Genomic DNA, 10,309 nt, shown 5'->3' on the forward strand with positions numbered 1-10,309 from the left:
AAGACACCCTGTATTGAATCTAAAAATTAGCCTTACCGAGTAATTTATGGATCTGTGATAGCCATCAGATCCTGGTTCTCTATATAACAAAGCAAAAAGATTGCAAGAACTGTAGGTCTTGGTGTGTGTGTCTGTAACAGAGAGTTTTCATTTTTAGTCATAAAGCCATAATGATCAACATAATGCAACATCACAGTATAAACATCATAACACATAAAATCAAACATGGTGATGGAAGTCAGTGGAGAAGAGAAAGGAAAAAATCAGGTTTGTGATATAAAAAGAGTCTGTACGTCAATAACGCAAAGTTAATGAAGCCTTCAGGCCATTCAGGCACAAGGCAGAAAATAATCTAATCGCGCTTAGGGTCTCTTCAGGCAACTCCTCCCGTTGAAGAATAAGGAATCAGAGTTCACTGGCTTCTTCATCCCCAGTCCTCTTCTTGGTTCCTCCGCATGGACAAAAACGATTTAGTTGGATGGTAATGAGTGTCCTGTCCTTTTTCAGGCAAGAAGCATTTTATCCCCAGGAAAATGCTCTGTTGAGATGGTTGGCAGACACCAAGCCTTGTTTACTGTTGGATAACAGAAACAAGGTGTAATTAGTGTTCTTATCAAGACTCCCAATCCTTTTTACATTTACCTTCTTCAAACACTTTCACATCCAGATATTTCCGTTCACAATTATTATGCTCTTAGCTTTACCTCCTTTACTGTAATCATTAGATCTTGCATTACTCTTATACAAAAGAGAAATCTGAAAGTTCAACGTTATCTACAGCAGCATTTCTCTATAATTCTTTCCCATGTGTGTCTCACCTTACAATTGTCCAACAGTTGAAAAGATCTCTGCAATAGAAATTTATCATCATATGTTTCATGGCTACTGTGACACGGTTCATCTTAATTTATCTAGCACACAAGGAATTGTATTAAAACCTTTCAGAAACTTCTTACTGAACCAGCTGCAAAATACTTCATATTTTTCTAAAAAGTCCAACAGAAAAACCCTTAAGTTTGTAAAAGAAAGTTCCACTATATATATTTGCAGAATAATGTTGTGATATTAATAAGAAGCAGCCCTATGTACTTCTTGTCTTATTTTGAAAAGCTCAGCTAAGAGAAAGGAAGTGTGTGCATGCCCCTCGCCCACACGGAGTTGTGATTGGTTGCTATTCAGGAAGTGGGTGTAGCCCAGGGCGGAGACAGGAAGTAGTTCTGTGAATCACTTTCAGCTTGACGTGCATCAACCCAAAAGACTTGTAATTGAATGTGCCCTCCACCTAGAGCGAAGAGCAATTCTAACCCCATTAATTCTTGATTTTTTAATCCCTTCTGCTTGTTTTAACAGACAGCTTTTGTAAGCGACCTTGGTTTTTATCTTATGTCCCCCTGTTTGAATCTTGTTTGAAACAAACCTTTAAACTGTAGTATGCTGTGAGCAGTAACTCATTGTTGCTTATTAAACACATCGCCCCCTGACCATGTAAGTAGCTCCATACTGCTCTAGGTCTTTAAACCTTTTTCAGTCATTCAACATTAGTTTAATTGATAATACATCCAAGCATAATTATATCCCCAAGTAAATCAACCCTTTAACAAGTATCTAGTTCTTGTTCTCATGTGTTTAGTTTATCCTTGAAAAACTTTAAGCAGACATTACTCCGAGTGATTTTCTTACATTTTCATACATTTATTATTATTACCTTTGTGATCTTATATCACCCAGTGATCTATAAATCCTTATTTTATGTTTGCACCGTCTTGTCCCAGCAGATTAAAAATTCCCATTTTAGAATTTGCTTTTTTGTTTCATCAATCACTGTCTGTTGTGATTATTGAAGAAATTGTGCAGTTCCTTTAAACCCTCTTAAATATTGACCACCCATTGGTAAATGATCCGCTTTAAGTTTTGCCCTTTATCTAGTTCTTTGTTTAGCCTTAGTATCTGCTCCTTAAATTGATGAATAGTGGAATTCTTTGTATAAACACTTCTCTGTGTCCGTATTTGTTTTGGCCTCTATAATTTTGTTTTTTGCATTTTAAGTGTGAACCTGGTCAGGATAGAGAAAGTCATCTCCGATGCTCCTTTTGGCAACCCCAGCAAACCCAAACATAAAATTGTTCACAGTCAGTGTTAGGTTACAGGTAATCCCTGTGGGAACACGACGTCGTCTCCTTTGTTCAACCTGGTTCCAAGCGCCTGGGTCATCGAAACACTCCACCACCTGCGACAAATCTCTGACATTTTCAAACCACAGCAGCAATTCCTGGGTGTCCGCACCCCCTGCCTGAAATGTCTCTCGTCGTAAGCCCAGGCTTTCAGTTCATCTCCTGTTAAGTGTCCCCCTTTAGAGCCCATTTACCCCAAAGAGTCCAAAAGTGTGTTCTAGGTACGTTTCCTGAACGCCAACCTCTCCATGTCATGTTCGTGAAACCTTGTAGTTGAATTCCATCACCTGTGAAGCAAAGCAGTCATGCATAGTTCTTTTCAAGATTTTCTTTATCACAGCAGTAGTGTCACTGTCTGATGCCATTGCAGCTCTGATGTTCCTCAGAGCCAACCTTCATGCATTGATATCATGTTGGAGCTGTTATCCTCATCTTGTGTCCAGGAGTGCTTCTGCTGTCCTGACCAGATACCAAACGTCCAACTAATCTAATTGACCTCATTACTTTTCTGCATGTACAAGAGGACGATCGTTAGATTATCCTGGTCTAAAAGACCACTAGGTTAATAGATTGCTAAACTATGTTTATGTGTTCTTTTCTTCTGGATGTTTTAACATTTAGTTAAAGAACAACTATTGTGCTATTTTGTGTTCAAACAGATAGTTGTTAAGTCTCCTCACACCTTTTAGGTAACTGCGTACAATTCCAAACTATTTACATTGGTGCTTTAATCCTAATTTACCCAAGTTATTTATTAGAATAAGGCATTATTCTAAACCTGCAGTTATTCTGCTTATATTGAAAAATTAGCTTGCTCACTCGTTCGTTCAGTCGGTTATGCTATTAACTGTTGCTGTAATGCCTACTTTAACTTTTTCGCCCACTAGTTTTTCCATGATCATAATTATCGCCCATTGATGTAATAGCATACATTGTTCTTATCCACTTTCCTTTTACATTTAAACGGCCCCTCTATGTAATCCCCAAAATAAGTTGTCAAACCTTTTAGGTTTAGCATAATTACTTAAGCTGCTCTATGCTCTCATCCCGTAACTTAATATTTTGGTGCAAAATGGATGTCTTTTAGCGGTTCCCCCTATTTCTTCTCATGCATGATGTATTTTATGAAGCTTATTGTATCTTAAAGGTGCCTCTTTGAATCTTATTCAAAACCCCCTGTGGGGTTAATAAAATTCCAAAACATATCTATATGTACTTTAAATGATTTAAATAAAAACTTTGTTAGAAAAGTAAAAGAAAATCCCTCTTATTAGCGGCCCAAAATCTCTACCAGCTTTGTTTCCAGACCAGTACCACTTGTCCGAATGCGTTTGACCCTCTTATCGCTCGCTAATAACAGCTCTGACTTAAAACAATTAACATCCTAGGGGTTTAATAATAATCTTGATTGCTTTTAATCTGAAAGTTTTCTTCTAAGCGCATCCGCCAATGTGTATGTTTCTAATGTGTGTTTCGTGTTTTAATTATGTGCAGGAAAATCTGATGTGAAATGCAGAAGGGGTGTCTGCCAACTCATCTTTGTTTCGTGTTGCGGTCCACTGAAGGTTATCCGATGCCTCTGTCTTTTCCCCCGCAATTAGTTGTCCATTTTCAGTCCTCATGTCTCAATTCAACAGCACAACATCGTTCCAGAACGAACATTGTCCATGAATCTTCTTTCTCCAATCGTTGTGTCTGAAACCACAAGGAATTCTGCCAGCATTTTGCCAATATGGATTTTGTCCAAAATCAAATTTTCTAATACAAGAATTGTCTATCTTCATCCGTAGTGTAAATAAGTTGAAAAGAAAAAAATCAAAACAAAAATTACAAGAAAACTGTCTCAAAACAAAATCAACCACATCGTTCCCTCTAAAACAGAATTATTCTTGAAGTTTTTCACCTTTACCCCAGATCCTGATCCCTTAAAAATTTATCCAAGCAAAATATTTTACAGACAGTTCAACCTCTTTGTATAAGTTCATTGATAAAAACATTTCTCTTAACTTTGTAGCATCACATTCTCCTTTAAACCTCTATGCAGCTTCTGCAAACATTACTGATTTTTTTTTTTTTTTTTTTTTTTTTCAAAATTTGATTAAAAACTGGATTAGGCAGGAGTCAAGTACATCACCTTTTTCTCCGTCCCCTGGACCACTGTGGCACCGTACTAACTTGTCTCTGAGAATGCCTAAAAAGAGACTAAAATCTCTCCGTTAGCACATTCCAATTATATATGACCAGGTTTCCTTGCAAGAAAAAAAAGCAGAAAACAGGATAGAAATGTTAATGTGAGTCAGTGGAGAGTGGAACAGTTGGAAGAGGTACATGAACAATTTCCAAAGCCACCTTCTTACCGCTAGAAGGATACTGAATACTGAATTGTACTTTATAACTAAATTTGCCTTGCCTTGCCTAGAAGGTCTCAATATTACCTGTCATAAGTTTGTTAAACTTAGCATAATTTAGTCACTTTTGTCAATCCCTGCACGTCCATTTTAGATCATGACTTCTTACCATACGGCCTGAAAGAGCTCACTTTCCAGAGTCTTCTGTCGGAACAAAGTGGCTTTACAGTTTCATCTCACATCATCTGAAAGAAGTAACTCAGAGAAAAACAATTCTGTTAGTGTATTAGGTGACAAAAGAAAACCTGGTCTTTCTAGTGTCTTGGTTCTTAACGTGATGTGTCTAAGTTCTTGGTTGGTCCAGGGGAGGTAGGAATCTCTCGTTCCTTTACTTTCATCATTTTGTATTAAAACTTCTCCTTTTCTTAAATTATCTGCCGAACAACCTTAAATTTTGTCACTTTTTCGCCGCTGGTGATGTAAAAATTAAGGCAAAGGAATCATTTAACAAAGAAATAATCAAAATACACAAAACAATAAAAACCCGAAAGTAAAAAGTCTCCCAAAGCGTGCATCATGTGTGTTCCAATATCTTATAGCATTCTTTTGATTTCTTTCTAGCTCTTTCGATCATGCAAACTTAGTTATTAATGCTTTTCAATCTTAATTGGTTAAGGGTGAAACTTTAAAGCAACCGTTTTCTCTTTCAGGCTTTTGAGCTTCTAGTGTTTTTCTATACATGATAAGAGTTTTCCCCGTAATTCAGCACATTGAGAAAGCTTACCCAAAAACAAAGAGATTAGAAGTAGAATCTAACTCTTCACAAGCTGGCTTTATTTCATTCTTTCCCTCTGACATAGTTTTCGTGCCCCCAGGCCAGAACACACAGACCCAGCCTTGCCATAACATTCAGATGTTTACATCATGGTCAGATTTGTTTATCATATCTATTGTCCTGTTTCAGATTAAACTGACCCTCTGAGGCTTGCCTCAGCTCAGCATAACTGATAACATCAGATGCTTTTGTAACCGATGACATGCTTAATGTGGCCTTGTGATATCTTGACACTTCTCAAAATTAGCTGCATTCAAATCCCCAGTAAAAAGAAAATAAAATAAATTAATGCAGAACCCTTAGAAAAGCAACCATATTTAGTCCCATACAGTTTGTTTAAAGCACAGTTTGTCTCATCTATTTAAATCAAAAATCATGTATATCTTAGTGCTCTTAAATTCTTCTTTTTAGGCAGCTGTAAAATCCTTTTCTCCCCAACATTCTCCCATATGCTCCCCATATGCTGTTTGCCATTTTATTAATGTTCTAAAATTACAATATAAAAGCTTTTACTCTGTTATTATTTCAGCTGTCATGAATTCATTGACAAACACAAGCCAAACGCAATCTAATAGCATAACTGAATACAGCCCTAACGCCTCTGGTTGCTGTACTGCATATTTAAGCTCCAAACAACAAAAACTTTTATCCCCAGTCCCAAGTATTTCTTACAGCCCTGGGATATTTTCTGTTTAAGACACGTTAACATATCTCAGTGTAACAATTTAATTTGCCCAGATATTTAATGTTAAAAAAAACAAACTTTGTTATTTAAATCTCTCTTACTTTTACCTTTTTGTTAACCTAGTCCATGCTCAAAATGTCATTTGAATTACGGAGCTGCAGTTCTCCCAAAACAAATGATCATCCTGAAACCATGAACAATAATTTTTAACCGAATTAATTAATTCACACAGAAGAACGTTTAGTTACAAACGACACATACATACGTACAGTTACATACAGTTACATACATACAGATACATAGAAACTGACGACATTCAGACAAACAAACACACGCAGGCCTTTACTTCTGACAGGGAGGAAGGGCTGGTCAGATCCTAACGACGGTTAGGGCAGCTTCTTTCAAAATGCCCTGGGTAACCACACGTCCAGCACAAGGGCACATCATAACCTTTGGTTGGTCCCTTTCTATGATTTCTGTACTGCTGTGTATCTCTGCTGGGAATTTGTCCCCATGGAGGACTCTGATACATCTGAAATGGCACTTCTGGAGGGAGGGATCCCACAAACTGGTCTGAACCAAACACAGGTGTCGGGGCCATAACCATCTGAGCTTTTGCAACATTCTTCTTCCTCCTCCTCCTTTTACTTTGATTGTCTCTCAGCTGTTGTAGCTGTTCAGCTACGAGTTGTTGTTTTAAGTTCTGTATATCACTGCTAAGTTGCTCCATGTTTTTATCATCCATATCCAGCTGATGAACCAAAGCTGCCATCCATTGATCTAAAGGCATATCATAACTCGCAACCATTCTATACATGTTCTGCTTAACATCCTGTACCTGGCCCTTTAACATTGCTTGTTTAAAGAGTTGCTGCAGCGTGACTGATAACGGGCAAGAGCCTGTGTGGTTTTCCCAAATTTTCAACATTCTGTTCACATATGCTGAAGCCGACTCCCCTGCACAACGTGTAGTGTCATTTAAAAGGGCAGAATCCGTACTTACCGGATAAAACGCCCTCAGTGTGCTCCAAAGTTGCTGTGCCACCGGGGCCAGAGGGGCAGCTGTTCCTAGTACGTCCGTTCCAGCAGAGACTTCAACCGCATGTACCTCTTGTGGTTCCAGGTATGCTGATAAGCCAGTCCTCACATCACCAATAGCCAATACATACCCGCTTAAAGTCTCCACGAATGCTTTGATCCAAAGGTGCGCCCCTTTTCTGGGATCAGGGAACATGTGCCTCAGATGAACGTTGTCAGCACATGAAAGAGGGCTGTAAACAGCTGCATTCACCTGTCCTGTAGCACTGTGAGTCTGAAACAATGGCAGTTGCACACCTTGTTTTGTTGCAGGTAAAGAAAGATCAGTTTCGCTAGAATGCAGGTTACATCTGGGTCTTACGTCACAGCTTATCTGTCCCCCACATAACACCATACCAGGCACCTGCACCGAAGGGTCTGATGAAGTCACCACACTCCTGGCCTTGGATAACAGTTCTCCCTTATCACCATGCAGATTGTTTTGCATAGTTGTGTACTTACCTTCTTGTTTGAAAGAAGATGATTCCCTTACCCCCTGCAGATTTTCACTCTCTTGTTGTTTGTCGAGGCCTGAGAAGCACATGCTGAAATACAGTTCAGTTAGTTTTATCAAGCCTGCTATTTTGATTTCCTCTTTTTGGTATTTTTCTCGAGCAAACTCACCTGCATCACCCGTTTCTACTTGTGCTAGGGCTAATCTATTTTTTAACATCTGTAAATAGTAAGTGCACATTTTGGCCTCTGGTGGTGACCCTTCTGTATCACCAAAAACCCCGTCTCTTCTCATTTTTTCACACCACTCCTCAAATTGTTTTAAATGGTTTTCAGCATCTTTGTGTGGGAAGTTTGCCATTATGCTCCTTTTTCCTGTCTCCAGCAGTGTTCCTAAAGAACCCCCCTGGAGCTCATTTTCTGCCTGATTCTCAGCCATTCCAGCATTCACACGTCTTGGCCAACCTGCTGGGACAGCGTCCTGACCCCGGTCCAATGAGAGCTTATTTTTTATCTCTCAGACACCAAAACTTATTATGTTCCTATATGCCTTATTATTGTGTTTTTACACGGCAGTTTCAATGAGCCAGTGTACTCAGGATGAGAAGGCCCTTACCCTTCACTTCACTTCCACGGCTCAATGACAATAACGTGTCTCACACACACACACACACACACATACACACTCACACTCTCTCTGGCCAATCTTTAGTTAACTCTGTAGGTACCTCCGGTCTCAATCTCATACGCGCTCGTTTTTCGAAAAAGGCTGCTTTTATATTACCGCAAAAACGAAGATTTTTATATTCGTCCTCGCGGAAAATAAGGGAGCTCTAAACCCACAATTTCTAGGCTACACGATGTTTTAGAAGCCACGCGTGTTCTCAGTCTCATACGCGCTCGTTTTTCGAAAAAGGCTGCTTTTATATTACCGCAAAGACGAAGATTTTTATGTTCGTCCTCGCGGAAAATAAGGGAGCTCTAAACCCACATTTTCTAGGCTACACGATGTTTAAGAAGCCACGCGTACAGGCGTGTCTGTCAGAATGGCCGCTTTTATGCTACGCACAGAGGAACACGTATTTTCCTCTGTGCCTAACAAGGGGACCTTTTAAACCCTAAATTCTCAAGGTGCACAGTGTTGTGCCAGTTCAGACGTGACAGAAAGCGGTAACGGACTACGTTACCCATGATGCAATGTGGTCAAAATGGCCACCAACTCATGTGGTCAAAATGGCCACCAACTCCCATCACGCAACACGGCAAAATGGCCGCCGATCAAGGAAACAGCATCAATTCGGGACGTAACGGACTGCGTTACCCATGATGCAATGTGGTCAAAATGGCCACCAACTCCCATCACGCAACACGGCAAAATGGCCGCCGATCAAGATAAGGTTGCTATAGTGATGGCTATAAAAGCCGATCACACACGATGAGCTTCCTTCTTCCCTGGCTTTTAGCCAACCCGAGAAGACACGCACAGCTGATTCCCACGCCACGTGTTCGATTGCTCGCTGGACCGAGATTTTTCGACGCAACGGTTATTCCCTGCTTTATAACAGGAGGTCGACTTAAATAAGTACTTTTTAAATTCCCTCTGATCAAAAGACTGAGAGACGCCGCATCTCCCACTGATCGAAGAGGACCCCGCTTTTGTCTGGCCAACAAAGCGACTGTTGAACCCGGAGGAAGAAACGAAGCAGCTTCTCCCCCGTGCCGCTGCAGCCTGTGGACAACTGCGCTCGTCGAAGCGCGTCCAGAAAGCCACACTCGGAGCGTTCCGGACCAGCCCCGAGGCAACTCAAAGTAACGGGGTTTTTCCCCTTTCATTTCTGTTTCACCAACAGGGTGTTTAGAAGTGCCTGGGCAGGCGTAGAACTTTGTAGGTGTTGGTTAATGCTTTTATTCCACGACGAAGTTGGAATTATTTTGCTGAACATTTTCTTTGTATGTGCATGTATTTTACAATTGATTTTGCTGTGTTGATTTGTGATTCATCAATAACCCCGCCGTGGGTTACCGCCTTATTTCTTTGCATCTTTTCCCTGCTCCCCCCCCCTCTCTCTTTTCGCTTCTCCTTATCAGTTTAATCTCTTTGTCCGAGCAAGTCGCGGGCTTTGCTTTAAACTCCCAGTTAGCTACGCCCCTCGAAGCGAGGCATTACCCCCATCAGCGTAAGCGTGGTTACGTCATTAGGACCTCCCCTCATACGTCATCGTAGCAGCCATCTTGGGAGGGTCACGTGTATCTGAACTGTAGGTAGCTTAGCTGAATTAGCTTTCGTAAGATATCAAAGCGTCCAGTGAGATTCCCGAAGCTGTTCTGTCTATCAATGCTGATACGTGAAATGCCGGTGTTTCGAGGGCGGTGTTAAACAACTTTGAGTTAAGTTAAGATCTGCTAACCGCTCATTTTAATCCATTGTTTATTTTGTTTTATTCTTTATTTCCACATATATATTTTGCATGTTTTAGTTTAGTAATGAGTAAGAATTCCAAAGTTGTTTGAATCAGAGAATTACTGTAACAGGGAATTGCTTTTGGTTCAATAAAACCAACCACTGCGGAATAGACATTGTTTTGTGTTCAGTCCAATTCACAGTTGCCTGGGTATTCAGAAATCAGAGCTAACCTCCTTTGGAGTTAACATCTGACATTAATACAGAGACAATATCATTGGATGGTGATAAGGAATAAGGATTTAAACTCTAATTGCAGTTACATTGGGGTTCTCACAG

This window comes from Fundulus heteroclitus, chromosome 21 (assembly GCF_011125445.2).
Source record: "Fundulus heteroclitus isolate FHET01 chromosome 21, MU-UCD_Fhet_4.1, whole genome shotgun sequence".
NCBI lineage: Eukaryota > Metazoa > Chordata > Actinopteri > Cyprinodontiformes > Fundulidae > Fundulus > Fundulus heteroclitus.